The following is a 17,171-nucleotide window of genomic DNA, read 5'->3' on the forward strand; positions in this document are numbered from 1 at the left end:
TTGCTTAAATTTTTAATTATTGAAAAAAAATGTACATATTATAATCTATACTAATTGAAGGATATTTATTTACATTTTAAAAATACATGCACTGACTCGCTCATTTTTTACTGCTAATTTAATATCAAGGGGATATAATTTCCCTTTCAAAAGGAGTTAGGGGGTTTTGTTTCCAAAACTTAAAAGGTTAAGAAGGTTTACTGGAAATTTTCGTTCAAATGATTGATAATACATTTCTCCAAAAATTTATCCTTCTTCATTTCTGATTTCTCGTTCCTATAATTTTGCAGATGTTGTAAATAGGATAATAATATGGATGTCCACAACGTCTAGGAGATTTCACCATTATGTGTAGTTATACCACATCTCCACTACTCCCTCATTCATCTCCCACAACTCCCATATTCTTTCCCACCTTCTCAAGGGGTTAATGCCATATTCAAGACAATGTTGTAACCCCCTCTCTATGCGGTAGTATAAATAAGGATATGATATGTGATGTACTACACACTTGAAAGAAAAGAAGAAAACCATCTTTACATTGTTTTATTCTATATTGTTTCTCTTGTTCTTATATTTTATATTGCTACTTTGAGCTTGGTTTTGCAACACGTTATCAGCACGAAGCACTCTAATTCTATTTGCATCGTTAGTTCGAGTTCGATTTCCTTTCGGGTGAAGTCTTATTTGTCTGTTAAGATTCGATAAATATTCAGCGCCAGATTTATTTGTTTTAAACATACTTACATTTGGTTTGTGACTTATGATCTTTCTGTGAATACAGAATAGATAGCATCATACATTTTTTTTTTAACTTGATAATATAACTTCAAAAAAGAATGTTAATTTAGAAGTACCTGCTAGTTTCAATTTGATGCAAATTTGCTACTTAATGCCACTAACTTTAAAGTGTAAAGCTACTGTTTGTACTAAGAATTTCTAAACATATAACAGTAACACTAATCATAAAAGGATTGGATGGTATTACCGTCCGTGATGTCATTTAGTTTACTATGATACATGATATATTAACTGTACGAGTAATTTTTACTTTTGTTCTGCATACTGTTTGTGAAAAAAAAAAGGTTATTGGTTAGCGGAAATAAAGATATTGTTTTGAGATTATGCTATTTTATTATTTCTAACTCAAATATTTTTATGATAGTTTTGATCATCATGTCGAAGCTTGAGTATGTGGCACTTGATATCTCCGGAAAGAATTACCTATCATGGGTACTCGATGCTGAAATTCACCCAGACGCCAAAGGTCTTGGTGCCACTATTACTCATGATAATATACCATCGAGTCAGGACAAAGCGAAGGCAATGACTTTCCTTCATGATGATGAAGGATTGAAGGTTGAATACCTGACAGTGAAGATCCACTTGAATTGTGGACTGGTTTGAAAGAAAGGTATGACCACATTAAGGTAACGGTATTGCCTAGGGCTCGTCATGAGTGGATTCACTTACGGTTACAAGATTTTTCCATTTAAAGAAAAAAAAAACTATGTCTTTGAAGAGAGGAGATTAAAGGGAGAATATGTTTCATACATGACAACACATCTGCAAAGCTCACTTTTAGAGATAGCTGTGGCAGAAATTGTAACGTAAACTCCTTCCAAAGCATTACTATTTCTTCTTTCTGATTATTCTAAAGCATCAAAATTAGGGTGTCAATTAAACGAAAAAATGACAGAAGCATAGAACAGGCTATGACCAAATATTAACTTAGTGTGGAAAGCAATAATTAAAATATACATTGTGGTAGGATCAACATTTCCTTCTTCATCGTTTTTCCTCTTTTATAATACAACATCGAGCAAAAAGAAAGACTTATTTAGAGGTAGATGTAGAAGGGAAGGTAGAAGAAGATCGATCAGTATCCTTTGTGTCAGTTGAACAAAAGAGTGATCGGTTTTCATTAGAATTAACTTGCATCTCATCATATTTGTCTCTTAATCCTTGAATATCACCGTGGACGGTTGAATCTAAGTTAGACTTATTAACATCCAAACGACCTTCAAGCATGTTCACTACTGCAGACATGTTTGGCCTTAGTGCTGGAGATGGACTAGTACATAGTAAGGCCACTTTAATCATCCTCAATGCCTCCTCCTTGTTGTAATTGGAACCAAACCTTGGGTCCACTAGCTCCAAAAACTTTCCTTTTCTTTGTAAATTCAGGGCCTGAAAGAAGCACAATGATTGAATGGAAAACTAGCGAAAGATACTTTTTCGTCTATGTTTTTTTTTTTTTTTTTTTTTTTTTTTTTTTTTTTGAAATACTACCAAGTCTACTTGATCAACACAACACATTCTTTTATAATAAAATGTTCTCATCAAGCGAACGAAGACGTGCTTTAAATGTTCACTATTCATGAAACTGATATCAAGAGATGCTGATTTCTTACCCAATCAAGAAGACAGACACAATTCTCATCAGGATTATATTTCATGTTGTTCTTCCCAGAAACTAGTTCTAATACAACCACCCCAAAACTGTACAAGTCTGCTTTATGTGTTAAATAACCCAGAGTGCATATTCAGGGGCCATATAACCTCTGCAAAACAAAGTAACAAGTTATACTCATGCAAGCTTGACTAAACAGGAGTTTCCTAAAAGGCTTAAACTAATACTATTTACCTCAACACAAGGTAAAATTGGACAGCAGAAGTAATTGTTACCCTTCCATTGTAAAATTGACTGGCGTGGTTCAACTTACATGATTTTGAAGAGAATAATGATTGACATCTACTAGCTTATCATAGTTGTAATATGATGGGTCTTTGAAAGAGTTCAGATCATTTTAATAATAATAAGAAGTTTGAACATGGAGTTTCAAAAGACGAGTGGCTTTGAAGAAAAATGTAAAATGATAAATAACCTTTTTAATCTGTTGAACTCTTGGGATCAGTAAGGTGCTAGCCATAACCTTTTGGAATTATATAACGAGGAGTAAAGATTACATTCAGGAAAAAGTGAAGTAACTGATACGCCCTAAAATGGAAGGATGACATTCAAAAGGGAGTATTTAGAACAATTAAAATTTGATTAATCAATTAGAGTAGTTTAGAAACTCACATAGTCCCAGCAACCCTGGTGGTGACGTGTGTTTTATCCTCATCGTGAAGTTTGGCCAGACCAAAGTCCGAGATCTTTGGATTTAGGCCTTTGTCAAGGAGTACATTGGTTCCTTTGATGTCTCTATGAATCATCTTCAGAGGTGATTCTTCATGTAGGTAAGCCAAGCCTTTAGCTATGCCAACACATATCTTTTGCCTAGTTGGCCAGTCAAATTTTGGTCGACAGTCATCAGGACCTACAATTTACTGTGAAATTGAAACTAGGCCCATATTCACACGAATTCACACAAACATATATATATGTACGTATATATGCACATAGATGAAGATATAAACTTGAGAACATTATTGGTGGAGAATGGGATCACCAAACTTTTTTATTTTTGGCCAGTGTCCTTTTTCACGTGTACCTAAGTAATCCATGAAAATAGCACTTACCAAACAAAGCATGAGATAGGCTATTGTTCTCCATGTACTCATAAACTAGTAAAAGTTGGTTCCGTTCAACACGACATCCGTAGAGTCGGACGAGATTTGGGTGATGTAAACTTGACATCATGCCTATTTCATTTACAAATTCACGGTTCCCTTGTCTTGACTTGGATGAAAGCTGCTTGACAGCAATTATAGAACCATCTGCTAGTATACCCTGAGCATTAAAAAAATGCACGAAGTTCATAAATGATTTGCGATAGCATCCATTAGGAATTCCACAGGAGGGGGGGGGGGGGGGGGGAAGAAGGAAGAGTTATTAGAATTCCTAAACATGTTCACCTTGTAGACAGCACCAAATCCACCTTCACCAAGCTTGTTTGCAGCATCAAAGTTACTTGTGGCAGCTTTGATTTGTCTGAAAGTAAATATTCCGGTTTGCAGATCTAGTCCTCTTAATTCTACAAAACAGTAAAAGAACAAGTTTAGGATGTTAGTTTCCCACAAGATAAATGAAAGAATGTTTTGGCTTGAAAAGCATACAAAAGTTATGGAAAGTTTGCACCTTCAAACCCATATCTATCATCCTTGTCTTCCCTAACCTCTAACTTGTGAAATCATGAATTTGAATAGCATATGCATATGCGTTTAATGTGGCAGGAAGTTTTCCAAAATAATAACTACACCTAGTATTCCATTTGTACAATGATTCACATCCACTTCAACTTGCAAAAAACCACTCTTTGTCACTTCATTTTGACACAACTCGAAGAACCACGTAGAATGCAACAGACAAAAGTTCTAATTACATTCTATTTGTCAGGCATATACATAAATTGAGGTTTAGAATCACCTGGTTCCATCAATTTCCTATTTCTTCTTTTCCTCCAAGCAATAAAGAGAATCATCAGAATGAGAGCTAATGCTGACAGCAGCGCTGCAGCTACAATTCGAATCCTCTTTTTCTGATTAGAAGAGGTCTCTGGCAGAGGAGGGGGCTTGAAGTCTAGTTACAGAACAAAATTTTCAAGAATGTTAGACGTACTGGAATTTACTTATATGCCGGAAATCATAGATATTATGCATAACTTATTCAACGAGACAACATTTAATCAATATCTTTTAGAGCTTCAATTATATAATCATAGTCTTGTACGGATTCCAACTCTGGAAAGGTCTTAATTTTTACATAAGATGCAAGGGTGAGTAACTTTTGTGAAAAAGACTGAGTCTCGCTATGTGACAAGAAGAAAAGAGATGCTACACATAAGAAACGAAAGTGAAGACAGAGAGTATTACTAGCTTCCAGAGAGATGGCAGATACTAAAGGACCATAGCTTCCTCTACTTGGGATTGCTGTAGTTCCTTTCCCAGCATACTGAAAGCGCACCTGTACAGTTTTATCTTTTACTGTTACATTAAAATTTTGTTTCAAAGCTTTATCAACTCCTCCGGCTACTCTTTCAATATCAAAATCTTTAAGCTTCAATTCGTCCTGCATCCAGTTAAACTAAATCAGCTGCAGTTAATTGGATAGTTTACCATATTCTAGTTCTCTGACATGTTGGTTCACCTGTATGTATACATCAAATATCCGTCTTCCAAGACTTTGGAAAGATCGGTTGTCTCTGTAAACTATTTCTGCGAAATGAAGTGTCAAACTGTAGCTTCCATTTGCTAAGCAACGTGCAAAGTAAGTCAAAGATAAAGGGGAGAGGTGAGCTGTCATGTAGAGCTGAGATTCGTCTCCCTTGATAGCAGATACATTATCTGTTTTGTAGTCATTCAACGATATGTTACGATCCCAGAAGTGTCCTGTATTGCTGGCTCCCCAGTTCCCTTTCCTGTAAACAAATTTTGTAGCACCTACTGAGTCTTCATCTGCCTCATTAGTAGTGTCTCCAATAGTTACTCTTCCTCCACCACAATTTATGTGCAACGAGTACTTGTCTGCAATATTCAAACTAGGGAAAGGTTACTGGAGATAATGAATATATTTCAGAAATATAAGACAATGACAAAACTGTTCAGTTCTTGTAGATTGTCGTAAAAACTATCAAACTAGTTTACCAAAGGAACCAAATTATGGGCTGCTAGTTCTTCCTATTTATTGTCAACAAGAAGCTGATAAACTACTGCATAATGGAACAATATCAAACAAAAGACATAAATGGAGAGGGTAGAATTCAAAGCTCTGCAAACAGTGAGTACCCACCCTCTGAACATGGATTCATTGACAAGCACTTCCCGTTCTCTCTGAAGTAGTTGAAAGAGGTGTCAGAAAGGATAGCTCTTTCGCAAGAGAATAATAGTCACCAGTTTATTTGACGTTAAACACTTACACAAAATTCTCGGCCTTAAAGCTTCTGAATACGTTTCTGATAAGAAAGAAAACCAAACATGGAATCATCTAAACCATATATACATAAAAGAAGATAGAAGAAAAGCGTAAGAAACACAAGGATCATACAGGTTGTCATGACAGGTAGATGGTTCTGAGCTCTCATCGAACTTATTGTAGGAAATGTCTATCCCGCTGCATCAAAGGTATCCGACATGGTTAAGAGTTCATCAAGTATTTTCAATCTAATGAGAGGGACCTTCACTTAGAGAAGATAGATTTAAATGTAATTAAATTAATGACAATTCAGCTAGTTAAATCTCAATATCTTTATTTATTTCTTATCCATGATCCAACTCATTTTCACAAAAAACTTACAAATGCCAAGACTCAAGAACTTAAGTTCTGGACTAGAGAACTATGAATGACTTTTTAATATGATTCTCTATGCGAGCAACCACATTTGGTTGTGACATTTAATGCTTCCTTCTCTATCTGTTACCCCGTTACGTAATCCTACGCTGAAGCTATACATGTCCTTTTCTAAATTGAGTTCAAAAGAATAACTAGTGTATATGCAAAAGCAAGGCAAAGAATTATACTTACTATCTGGTGTCTCGAGTAATAAGCCACTCTGGAATTCGCCCAACAAAAGCATTGCCAGTCAGATACCTAGCACGCAACAAATTTTTGATTTTTAACGAGGAGATCACAAATTTGAAATGCAATATCTGTATTACATGTTCAAGAATATGACCCCATCTATCAGCTAGACAAAAAAAATGGAAAGAGATCTCCAGCCAAATGAACACTCATTTTGTGTGCAGCTCATGGAGAGAATACTACTGAGCTATAAACAAACCATCTAACATCAAAATCTCAAAACTTTGTGGGCAACAAATAAGAAATATCATGTAAAGGCATTTGCCATCTAAGATTGTTTTGGTCATTGAGGCTATTTTCTGCTTTCCTTCAAACAAAGAAAAGGGCTGGGGCATTTGGAAAGGATACAGAAAATTGATGGATGGACCATCAACACTCATATAGTAAGACTAGTATGATGAAACAGAGATGCAAACGAAACATTTCCACATATAGTTATAGGAATCTTCATGTTGTTCTGACTTACGTGGCCTCCAACTTAGTCAGTCTTTCGAGATTTGCAATTCCTCCTTCAAGCTTGTTGAAACTCAGATCTCTGCCAAAGAACAATAAACAGAGTCAAAACCAAACCAATGCTCAATCCCATATGGCTAAGCAAAATATAGCACAATTGTTAAAAGCTTGATTAAGTTTAGATAAAGGATAGAGAGAACGATAGCTCCGATGACAGGTTTGCACAAGAAGATCATTTTATTTCAAGAAAGTAAGAACATTGCTCCATAGAGAGAAAGTGAGGTATGTATTTTGCATTTATTCAAGATTCAACAACCCTCTGCCTCTCCTATTCAAAAAGAGGAGGTGTAGCGACCCGTTTGGTCATTATTGCTTTTTTGATGCTTTTAACCCTTTCCCGAGCTTTGTTAGCTCACATTTGACCCGAGGATACCGTGGACACGCTTCCCAAGATCTTTGGATATGATTTGGTTGACTTTGTGGGAAATTTGGTCTTAAAGCAAAAAAAAGTTGACTCAAAGTTGACTTTTGGGTAAACGGACCTTTTTTGAGAATCCGTCGATTTTGAGAGGTCCGGATGATCATTTAAAACTTGTGTGTATATTCAATTCGGTTCCCAATGCACTCGGGTACATTTTGGAATTTGGGTTGGGATATTGGTTTTGAGATAACGGAGGTTGACTCGGTCAACGAGACCTCCGTTGGCAATTTTGAGGCCATGAGTGCGTTCGTAGCGTGTTTTTATGTATGTCTGCATATATGGTTTGTGAGCAGATGGCCTCGGATGATAGTCGGGATTTCAGGTTGAATTAGTGAAAACTTTGGAGTTTCTGGTGTCTGGTGCCCGCTATGGCGGCAACGGTACCGACTTTATTCATTCTGACTTTAGAGATTATTGAGAGCATTCAAAGCTATTCTTCGTAGAAAATCATTATGGTAAGTTCCTTCACCTTCCTTTCCATTCCTTGTTCCATTAATCACTTTAGGAATCCATTAATCATGCTAGTTTCATTAAGAGCTTGAGGATTAAAAAAGAGTTCAATGGGTTCTTCATTCTAGGCTATTAAATTTGATTTATTGATTGGGTTAGCTTCATTAAGCATGGAATTGATGATCAGAATCTTTTATTGCATGATTCCTTCCTAATTAGAGACTATTTTATGAAATTGGAAGTTAGGGTTTATACCCAAATTTGGGATTTTTGCCTAAAATTCGAATTTAAGTGATTTGTTAGTTCTTCTAGCTTATAATTGATGGGAATTGATCACCTAGAACATTAATTTCATATTGAGACTTATAGATTCCTAATTTCATCTCTTTCATAAACCCCATTCCATAGGTTGGTATTTGGATCTTGAATAGTAGTAAGGTTGAATGATGTTTCTTCTTGATTCTAATTTCATGATTTGGATATGATTAGACTTCCATTATCTCGAGGCTCAAAGGAAGGGAAAGACTAAGGTTTGACTATTGAAAACTTTGCTGTTCGGCTCTCCAGGTAGGTTACGGTTTACCTTATGGTGAGACTTCAATTAACGAAGCGTATGTTTAGATGATATTGTCGGAGAATGCATGTAAACCTTCGGGTATGAAGTTGGATTGGATATTGTCTTAGGTTGGGCCTTGTTGTATGATTTGAGGGCTAGCCGCCCTGTTGTGTTGTTGACTTATCTTGATATATTTACTTATTGGCTCGTTGTCACGTTGAGACATTGGGTATTTGTGACTAGTGATATATCATGACTATGATATTGCGGTACTTTACTTGATTGATATTGAGAAGAGAATTGTAATTCCATTATGGCTTATTGTGTAGCCTTATTATTGATATTATGTAACACCCGTACCTTTAACCTAAGCTTTGACCCTGATTCTAGACTTAGAAAACCAGATAAAGAATGTGGGAATTGAAATTTCCTCTTCAGTTGTAAGATGGAGGTTTACGCCCATGAACAGTGACTGTATTTCAGTATACGACCCGTATTTCAAGTCGTAAGTTGGCACCAAAGATCACTGAGCATTCTGGAATTTGGCATTGGGAGATTTCATTGTTAAATACTTACCATATTTCAAAATACGGCTTGTATTTTAAAACATATTTGGAATTTGGAAAAACTTCCTTAACGAAAGTAGATCTTTGAAATACCTTTTCAACGGTATATTATGGGGGTCAAACGGATATCTGTGCAAAGATTTATGATCATTTTACTGAAGAGTCGCAGTGCAGTCCACACAGAATACGGACCGTATTTCAAAATACGGCCCGTCTTTCAAAATACGGCCAGTATTTTGCTGGGCGTAAAATTGAATGTTCCAGAAAAGTATAATCCATATCAGTTCAAATCATTAATTTTCATTCCTTCAAGCCCTAGAGCGACCTCCTATCCTCTTCCATCATCAAGAACACCAAGGTAAGCCTATTCTTATCATTCCAAGTTAATTCTAACATGTACCGATGATTACCAATCAAGAATTCATCATTCCTAACCTAGGTTTTCAAAAAAACTCACATAAAGATCAAGATTCTAGCTTTTGGAGTTCTTCTTCAAAGTTTAAGTCTTTAATTCAAGTTTTGGAGCGATTAAGGTATGTGGAGTTACTATCTACGTGTGGGAACATCATTGTTCTTCCCCACGCCTCTTAATCCATAAAGTATGAATCTTTACGAAAACTAGGGTTTCTATACCATGCTCATAACAACCCTAGGTCCATGTCCATGATTATATTATGTATGAATTACTATTATTATATCATTGTGTTCTTAATAACTCCATATGATTATTGAGAATCAGTCCGTAATTCATGAAACCCCATATATCTCATTCCATGACTTCTTACATGCAAGTTATGATATGCTATGATATTTTTCAAGAAAATCCTATGTTTTGCAAGTTCATGCAAGCAAGTTATAATTCATGATGTCCACGTACAAGCAAGTTATGATTCATGAAACCATGGGCAGCAAATGCCACTTATTTTTACATGTTCATGTTTTTGGGACTTGCATTAATTACTGAGAAGGCTTTATGTGAGGACCCCTGGTGGGCTGCATGTCAAGAAGGGGCCAGGTCCTAGACACCCCATAGCATGTAAAGGGGCCCACCAGGGGTCCTCACAAAAAATGCGCCTTTTTGTGGGGACCCTTGGTGGGACTTGACCCCTGATGGGCCCATGATCTGACATGCACTGGTATTGTCTGTGCCAGGGTACAGCCAGTTCGCACATACTCCCTCTTCACGCTGCAGCGCTACGGGGTATCGAACCCGGAACCTCAGGCTCCTTTACATTCCCCTGAGGGAATCACCTCTTACCAATTGAGCTGCAACTCAATTGGTAAGAGGCGATTCCCTCAGGGGAATGTAAAGGTGACTGCAAGGTCGCGGGTTCGAGGCGCTGCAGCGTGTATTCTCAAGCTGGCTAAGCACCCTTTCACACAATACCCCAGTATGTCATGACATGTCAGCATGCATGGGCCACCAGGGCTAGGGTCCCACCAGGGCTGAATCTACGTAGCCACCGTAGGATGAGGATTGCTCCACCCATGCTTAGGACGATCTCTCATAATGACTGGATCTTTTCATAATATTATTAAATCTCATGTCCCTGGCAAGGTATGAGTGTTCTGCTGGTAGGACACAAGTACCAGACCATCTTGTCGGTTACATTTACTATTCTCCCTACTCACGATACTTTACAGATGTTATATCTGTATATGTACTCATGTTCATGATCATGATCATGTTTCAGTTCAGTCTCTGTTATGTTATTTCCATGTCCCATGTTATTTCCATGTTATTTCAGTCTCCCATGGGTTGTGCTACCGAGATGTGATGTTCCATTGTTAGAGTACATGTGTACGGTACATATGCATTGCATTCATCATAGATACATTATTGCATTGCATTGTACCTTTGATTTCCTATGATATGGTTGTGATGTACTGGTTCGGATTGGTTATACTGAGACTTGGCATGGTTGGGTTTAGATGCTATAACATAGGCGATGACCTATACCGAGGATATGGATTCGTGTTGACTTGTACCTTGTTGTTTTACGTGTTTATCTTGCTTTGTTGCCTTTATATACATTAGTCAGTCTTAGTCGGCCTATGATACCTACCAGTACTTGTTATTTGTACTGATCTACACTTGCTGCATTCTTTTATAAATGTAGAGTATCAGGTTGGATCTACTTCTACCCCTCGTGGCTGATATTCGGGGATTGATGGTTCGAGTCTCTACAGGGTGAGCATGAGGACGTTCGTTGCCGGAAGACTCTTCCTATGATTATGTCTTATTTTTTTATTTTGAGACTATTTATCTATTATTATTCAGACTTGTAGTATTTAGTTTAGATGCTCTTGTATGACCAGACCAGATACTGAAGTGGATTTCTTTTACTTCCGTACTTATTTATAATATATTGTGAGACTTATGTTATTTTACTTTCTTCCGCTATTTTCTATTATTGCGAATGTTGAGTTAAGGGTTCGCCTACCGAGGTGGGAAAGATAGGTGCCCGCACGACTTAGTGAAATTGGGTCGTGACAGGAGGCTTGTAGAAGGAAAGGAAGAAAACGAGAAAGTCCCGAGGAGGGTCAGACATGCACAAACGTCTTGCTTTAATGGATTGGACACAACTTGTACAACAGGAAAAGGAAAAAAAGAGGTCATTAAGGAAAAAAATTAAAATAAACTCTAAAATACATTGAAAGTAGCGGACTTACAGAAACCGTAATTTGCTCATTTCAGCTAGCAAATCAGGAATATTCCCTGGTATATTACAACTTCTCAAAACCCTGCAATCAAAACAGAGTTTCATAGAAATGACTTTCCTTTGATAAAGGAAATGTCGGAACCTCCACTTGCAATCCTCAAATTATTAAGTACTCACAATTTAGTCATGCCAGTCATGTTTCTTAGTGGCGGAAATTCTAAAGCACCTCCCTTCAGGTCACTGATTCTTCTGTGTATGCATCATCTGAGCGTTAATTATCTTGGTTTCTACTTAGCTTAATCATAAGAACATGGCAAAAAGCAAAATAAAGTTTCAGAAAAAACCTTAAACTTACAGTTCATTCAAACTGGTCAAAACAGATACACTTGGGGGTATTGGTCCTTCAAATCCAGAACCTTCAATCTCTCTATTAATAGAGCATATACTACAAATTAATTTCTACCGAAAATTTCTAACTTGTACAAATATTACCAAATGAAAATACTCACAGCATCTGTAGGTTTTTCCAGCTCTCAAAGTTAGGCAGTTTCCCAGCAAAGCTGTTACTGCTTATCCTACTGTCTTGATGCCAAAAGGGAAAGCCAAGAATTCAAATTAACATATGTGGAAAAAGACTTAGAAATCTCATCTTAGATGTACATTTAAATGCACTTACAGTTCAATCAATTTCGTCAGATTATTGAGTTCCACTGGCCACTCTCCTGTGAAATTATTTGCACTGAGAAGACTGCACCAATCAAGATTCATAGATTTTAGAATGAAATCCAGCTCACACGTGATATGCTCTTGTAGGAACACACTATAATTTAAAGGCAACCACTTCTTTTAAAGGGGATAAGCTATTGGAAAAGGTGTCCTTGCTAAGCATGGGTGAAGTAAAACAACTTTGAAGAAGCATTGGCTTCAATCAGTAACATGCAAAGCGATTTACGTGAGCAGCAGTTGTTTTGTTTGAATCTCACTTTAAAAATGAAAAGGGGGAGACAAAAAGACCCTTTTGTTATTTGAGCACTAGGACTCCTCTCTTCATATGCTTAGTGATCTCTTTATTCTTCTTCTTCTTCTTCTTCTTCTTCTTCTTCTTCTTCTTCTTCTTCTTCTTCTTCTTCTTCTTCTTCTTCTTAGGGTTTACTGTGACTCTTCTTCTACTCTGTTTTTTCTAGATTTGCTTCTTTCTTATGTTTCTTGTCCTTCTGTGTACACACTATCTTCCCCAGACCCCACTTGTGAGATTACACTGGGTATGTTGTTGTTGTTGTCGTCGTCGTCGTCTTCTCCTTCTGTGTTGGTCTTCTTCTTTTCGACTTCAATATTTGCATTTTTTTTTCTACTCCTCTCTCTCATCCTGTCAAAACAATTTCTTTCTGCTTTTCTTGTTTGTCCTCTCTATTTGATTTTCTATTCTGACATCTTTATAAATGTACATTAACCATGTTTAGTAAGAGTTGTTTGAATTAATTTTGTTATTGCTGTATATGATATTGAAAGTAGTAGTGTCAATTGCAGTTTTGATATTACAAATACTAAATCTCCATATGTTGGGTAATAAATATATTGTTTCTTCCCTAAATTATACGCTTTACTTTGCAGAAGGTACACGGTATCTCGCTTCTCACTTAATGCTCTCAGAAGCAAGTCGATTTTTTGCATTTCTTGCTTAGACAACAGAGATGTGTTTATCATCAAATATGACAAGCCCTTATTGACGACATAGGCTATGACCTAATAAGGTTTCCTCATGTCTTGATGGACGGTGACCAAGTATGGAAGCATAACTCTCTTCATCAAGAAAAACACCATTGCCTTTAGACCTTGCAAAGAACTGCATCCTACAAAGGTGCTTAGACTAGAATCTTAACCTCGCACAACTAAGAACCCCTTTCCACCTTAGAGGTGGTCCTTAGCATAAAAAGAGGCTCTCAGGTCTCCAGGCGACAACGGTTGGCTCTCAAAACATCTCATTTTGGATTGTCATAGGAAAAAACAAGAGTAAGGAAGACTTACAGGTTCTGTAAATTGACCAGATTCCCTACTTCTGCTGGAAGCGATCCACTAAACAAGTTAGTTTCCAAGGACCTGAAAAATTATGATGACTTCAGGAAATTTCAAGTATTCATGTAAAGTTAGTCCATCTGAGAAAAGTGGAAGCAAGGGAGCTTACATAATCGCAAGTGAGGTCATATTTCCTATGTACTTTGGGATTGGTCCAGATAGCCGATTATTAGAAATAGCCCTGAAAACATTCAATTCATGAGAGTTTAAATCAAAGGTATACATTTCAATGCCTAATAAATAAATTGCCTCACATGAATTCCAGCTTGGTTGATGCCCATTCAGGGGGGATTGTACCACTTAAGTAGTTGCGGTTGAGATCACTGCAGAAAAGGCAAAATCAGAATGATTATAAAAAATGTAAAATTTGAACTGATTTTCTAACAATTGTTCTGGATGCTCTCAGTACATTTTCTTCAGAAACGGTAACTTTGCCAGAGATGCAGGGAGGACACCTGCAAGATCCTGTCCTTTAAGAAATCTGTTAAACAATTAGAGCAGCTGCTGTCAGAATTACTAGAGATATTAGAAATAAGCCTGTCCAGTTTACATGATCTCAATCAGTTTAATAATGCTAAGTGATTATTAAACAAATAATTCCACAAAAATATCCATGCTCATCAATGTGATATTTGAATATTCACAATAAAAAAAATGACATTCTAATTATAACCTAATACCATGTTTTTTATATGCTTATACCTAATACCATTTACCAAATTTGATTTAATCAGATATCAACCAAACCAGTAGAAATAATCCAAACTAATAAGGTACCTAATACTCCATTTACCAAATTTTATTTCATCGAGATATCAACCAAACCACTAGAAATAATCCAAACTAATAAGGCCCTCAATTTCCTTTTCCCTGACTTGTGATCTTTGAAAAAGAAAATCCTGAGGATTTTCCCAATATACCTAAAATTTGGTCGTGCCAGTTTAATCTGGACATTTAAGACCAAACATAAGACAAGAATATTTTTGAGCTGCTTCAAAACAGAAAATTTAGTAAAAGGTCTAAACTGAAACAGCTTTAAAGTTGGCAGAACTATACTATCACAACAATTTTCATAACTTCATCAGATTAATCATGAAAAAAATGTACTCCCCTGTTTCAATTTATTTGTCTTACTTTTCTTTTTAGTCTCTTTCCCTTTTTGGCAACTCTTTAATTTAAACTTTCCACATGACATGTTTAAGACTACAAGATTAAAGGTCATTTTGGTACATTCTACATAGACCACAAGTTAAAAGTTTGGGGAAAAAACATTACTAGGCAGTATTTAAAAAATATTTTCATAATAGTACGTAGCAGCATTAGTTAGTTAACATTCCATGTCAACTAAATAAAAATCCCCAATTTACAGTTGGCTCCTATTTTTCCGATCAAAGTTTTATCTCCCACAACAACCATTCCATCTTTTTTGTCATTTCCTTTTCTCGTGTCTTTCTTTTTATACATGCAAATTCTTCCTTTTGTTCCTTTCTTTGAATATTAACATTTTATTTTAACATGTTATAACTTTAATTGGTGATAATTGCATATTTTCTATTTCAATAATTATATATATATAAAAAAAACATGTATTAGTGGTATATATTAAGTACAATACACAGCTGCTAATTATTATTATTATTATTATTATTATTATTATTATTATTATTATTATTTATTTTATATATACATAACATGTATATCTATTTTATACCTATGGTTATATATGTTATACCGTGTATATCCTTATTATACCGTATGCATATATGTTATACCATGCATATTTTATTATACCACGTATGTATTTATATGTTATACCATATATTTTTATTATACCATGTATATGCATGGTCTAACAAAAATATATATGGTATAACATATAGTACTGCTTATAACCAAACCTAAAACAAAGATCATTAATGATAAACGGATTGCTTAAATAGTGGAGAAAATAATGATGAAAGTGAAAGAATTAGGATTATTAGACGTATACTAATTTTTTAATTAGTGAACAAGATGATGATGAAAGAGAAAACGGTATGTACTAATCAGCATTTAAATGAATTTCTTAATTAGTGGTCCTTCTTTATTTATGAGTTATCTTAAGAGTTAAAATATGCTAAATTCGTAAAAAGATTTGTCATTTTAGGAATAAATAAAAAGTACTACCATTAACGATAATATTCTTAGAAAAGTTATTTATCGTGTAAAAATCGCTAAAAGTTTCTCTTTACTTTCTTAAAACTCCATGCCAAGTCAAAATCAAACAAACAAATTGAAACGTTGAGAGTATCACTTAACAAAACACATTTATTTGAGATAGAGAAATGGAGACTTACATGCTTTCAACATGACAAATATTACCAGGGAAAGTGCAATTGCAGACAAGAGTATTATTATACAGAGGCATATCTTTCCTTTTTGGTGTGCTCCAATATGCGTTCCCATCACAAGGATTTAGCTTAAAATCCCAATCTTTTTTCCCCAACTGATCAGCAATTTCTTTAAGAGCTTTAACTGCAATTAATCAAAGTAATGGGTATCAAGTATCAACTTTTTTTTAACATACATTATCTAAAAAAAAAAAAAAAGGAAAGTTAAAATCTTTTTACCTTCATCTTTAGGAAGTTGACCAGTTTGTGCTTTAATGTTGCTTGCAGTAAAACAAATGACTATGGTAAAGAAGATGAGAAACAACATGGAGAATCTTGGCATGGTCTTTTAGACTTCAAAAGCTTGAAAATTTAGAGGAATAATCATATGAAAATGGTAAAAACGAAGAGATTTTCGGGTGCTTTTTTTTTTTTTTTTTTTTTTTTTGAGGAAATGAAGGTGCTCTGGAAAAATAAATGGAGAACACAAAAGTTGATGAATATGATTTGAAATTATGGGGAGAAGAATCAAGGATGATGCATTTTTATTATTTCAAGTGTGTGTTTGTTTGTGGCCTCATGTGGTAACGAAGACACCTTGGATAAGAAAGAAATTAAACGTCTACATGGACCGCATGGGTATGGGGTCCCCATTTCATATATAGGAGAATTTTCTTCCACATAAAGTTACTTTACTCCCTACTTAAATAATAAGGTTGCACGTGGCATATAGCACTGATTGTGCGTAGGGGCGGAGCCGAGTAGGGATAAAGTTGCACATGGTAGATAGCACTTCGTGTGTGGGGGCGGAGCCGAGTAGGGTTAATGTTGCACATGGCAGATAGTACAGCGTGTTCATCCGAACTCTCTTCAACGGAAAATTAAATTGTTAACATTATTCTTTATGTATATAGTAAATGCTGAATCTCCTTGATTTTTTTGTGTGTTAATATGAAACTCTCTTAGAAGAAATACTGACTCCACCCCTCATGTGCAGTGCAGCTACTAAATTCTATATGACAATGCACATATTAAGT

The 17,171-nt window shown here is 35.6% G+C and overlaps 1 pseudogene; it reads right to left on the reverse strand.

Moving 5' to 3' along the window:
* Positions 1 to 1,706: 1,706 nt before the first annotated feature.
* LOC132623756 (probable LRR receptor-like serine/threonine-protein kinase At1g07650) lies at positions 1,707 to 16,765 on the reverse strand (annotated as a pseudogene).
* Between the last annotated feature and the right edge of the window lie 406 nt (positions 16,766 to 17,171).

This window comes from Lycium barbarum, chromosome 12, assembly GCF_019175385.1.
Source record: "Lycium barbarum isolate Lr01 chromosome 12, ASM1917538v2, whole genome shotgun sequence".
Lineage (NCBI taxonomy): Eukaryota > Viridiplantae > Streptophyta > Magnoliopsida > Solanales > Solanaceae > Lycium > Lycium barbarum.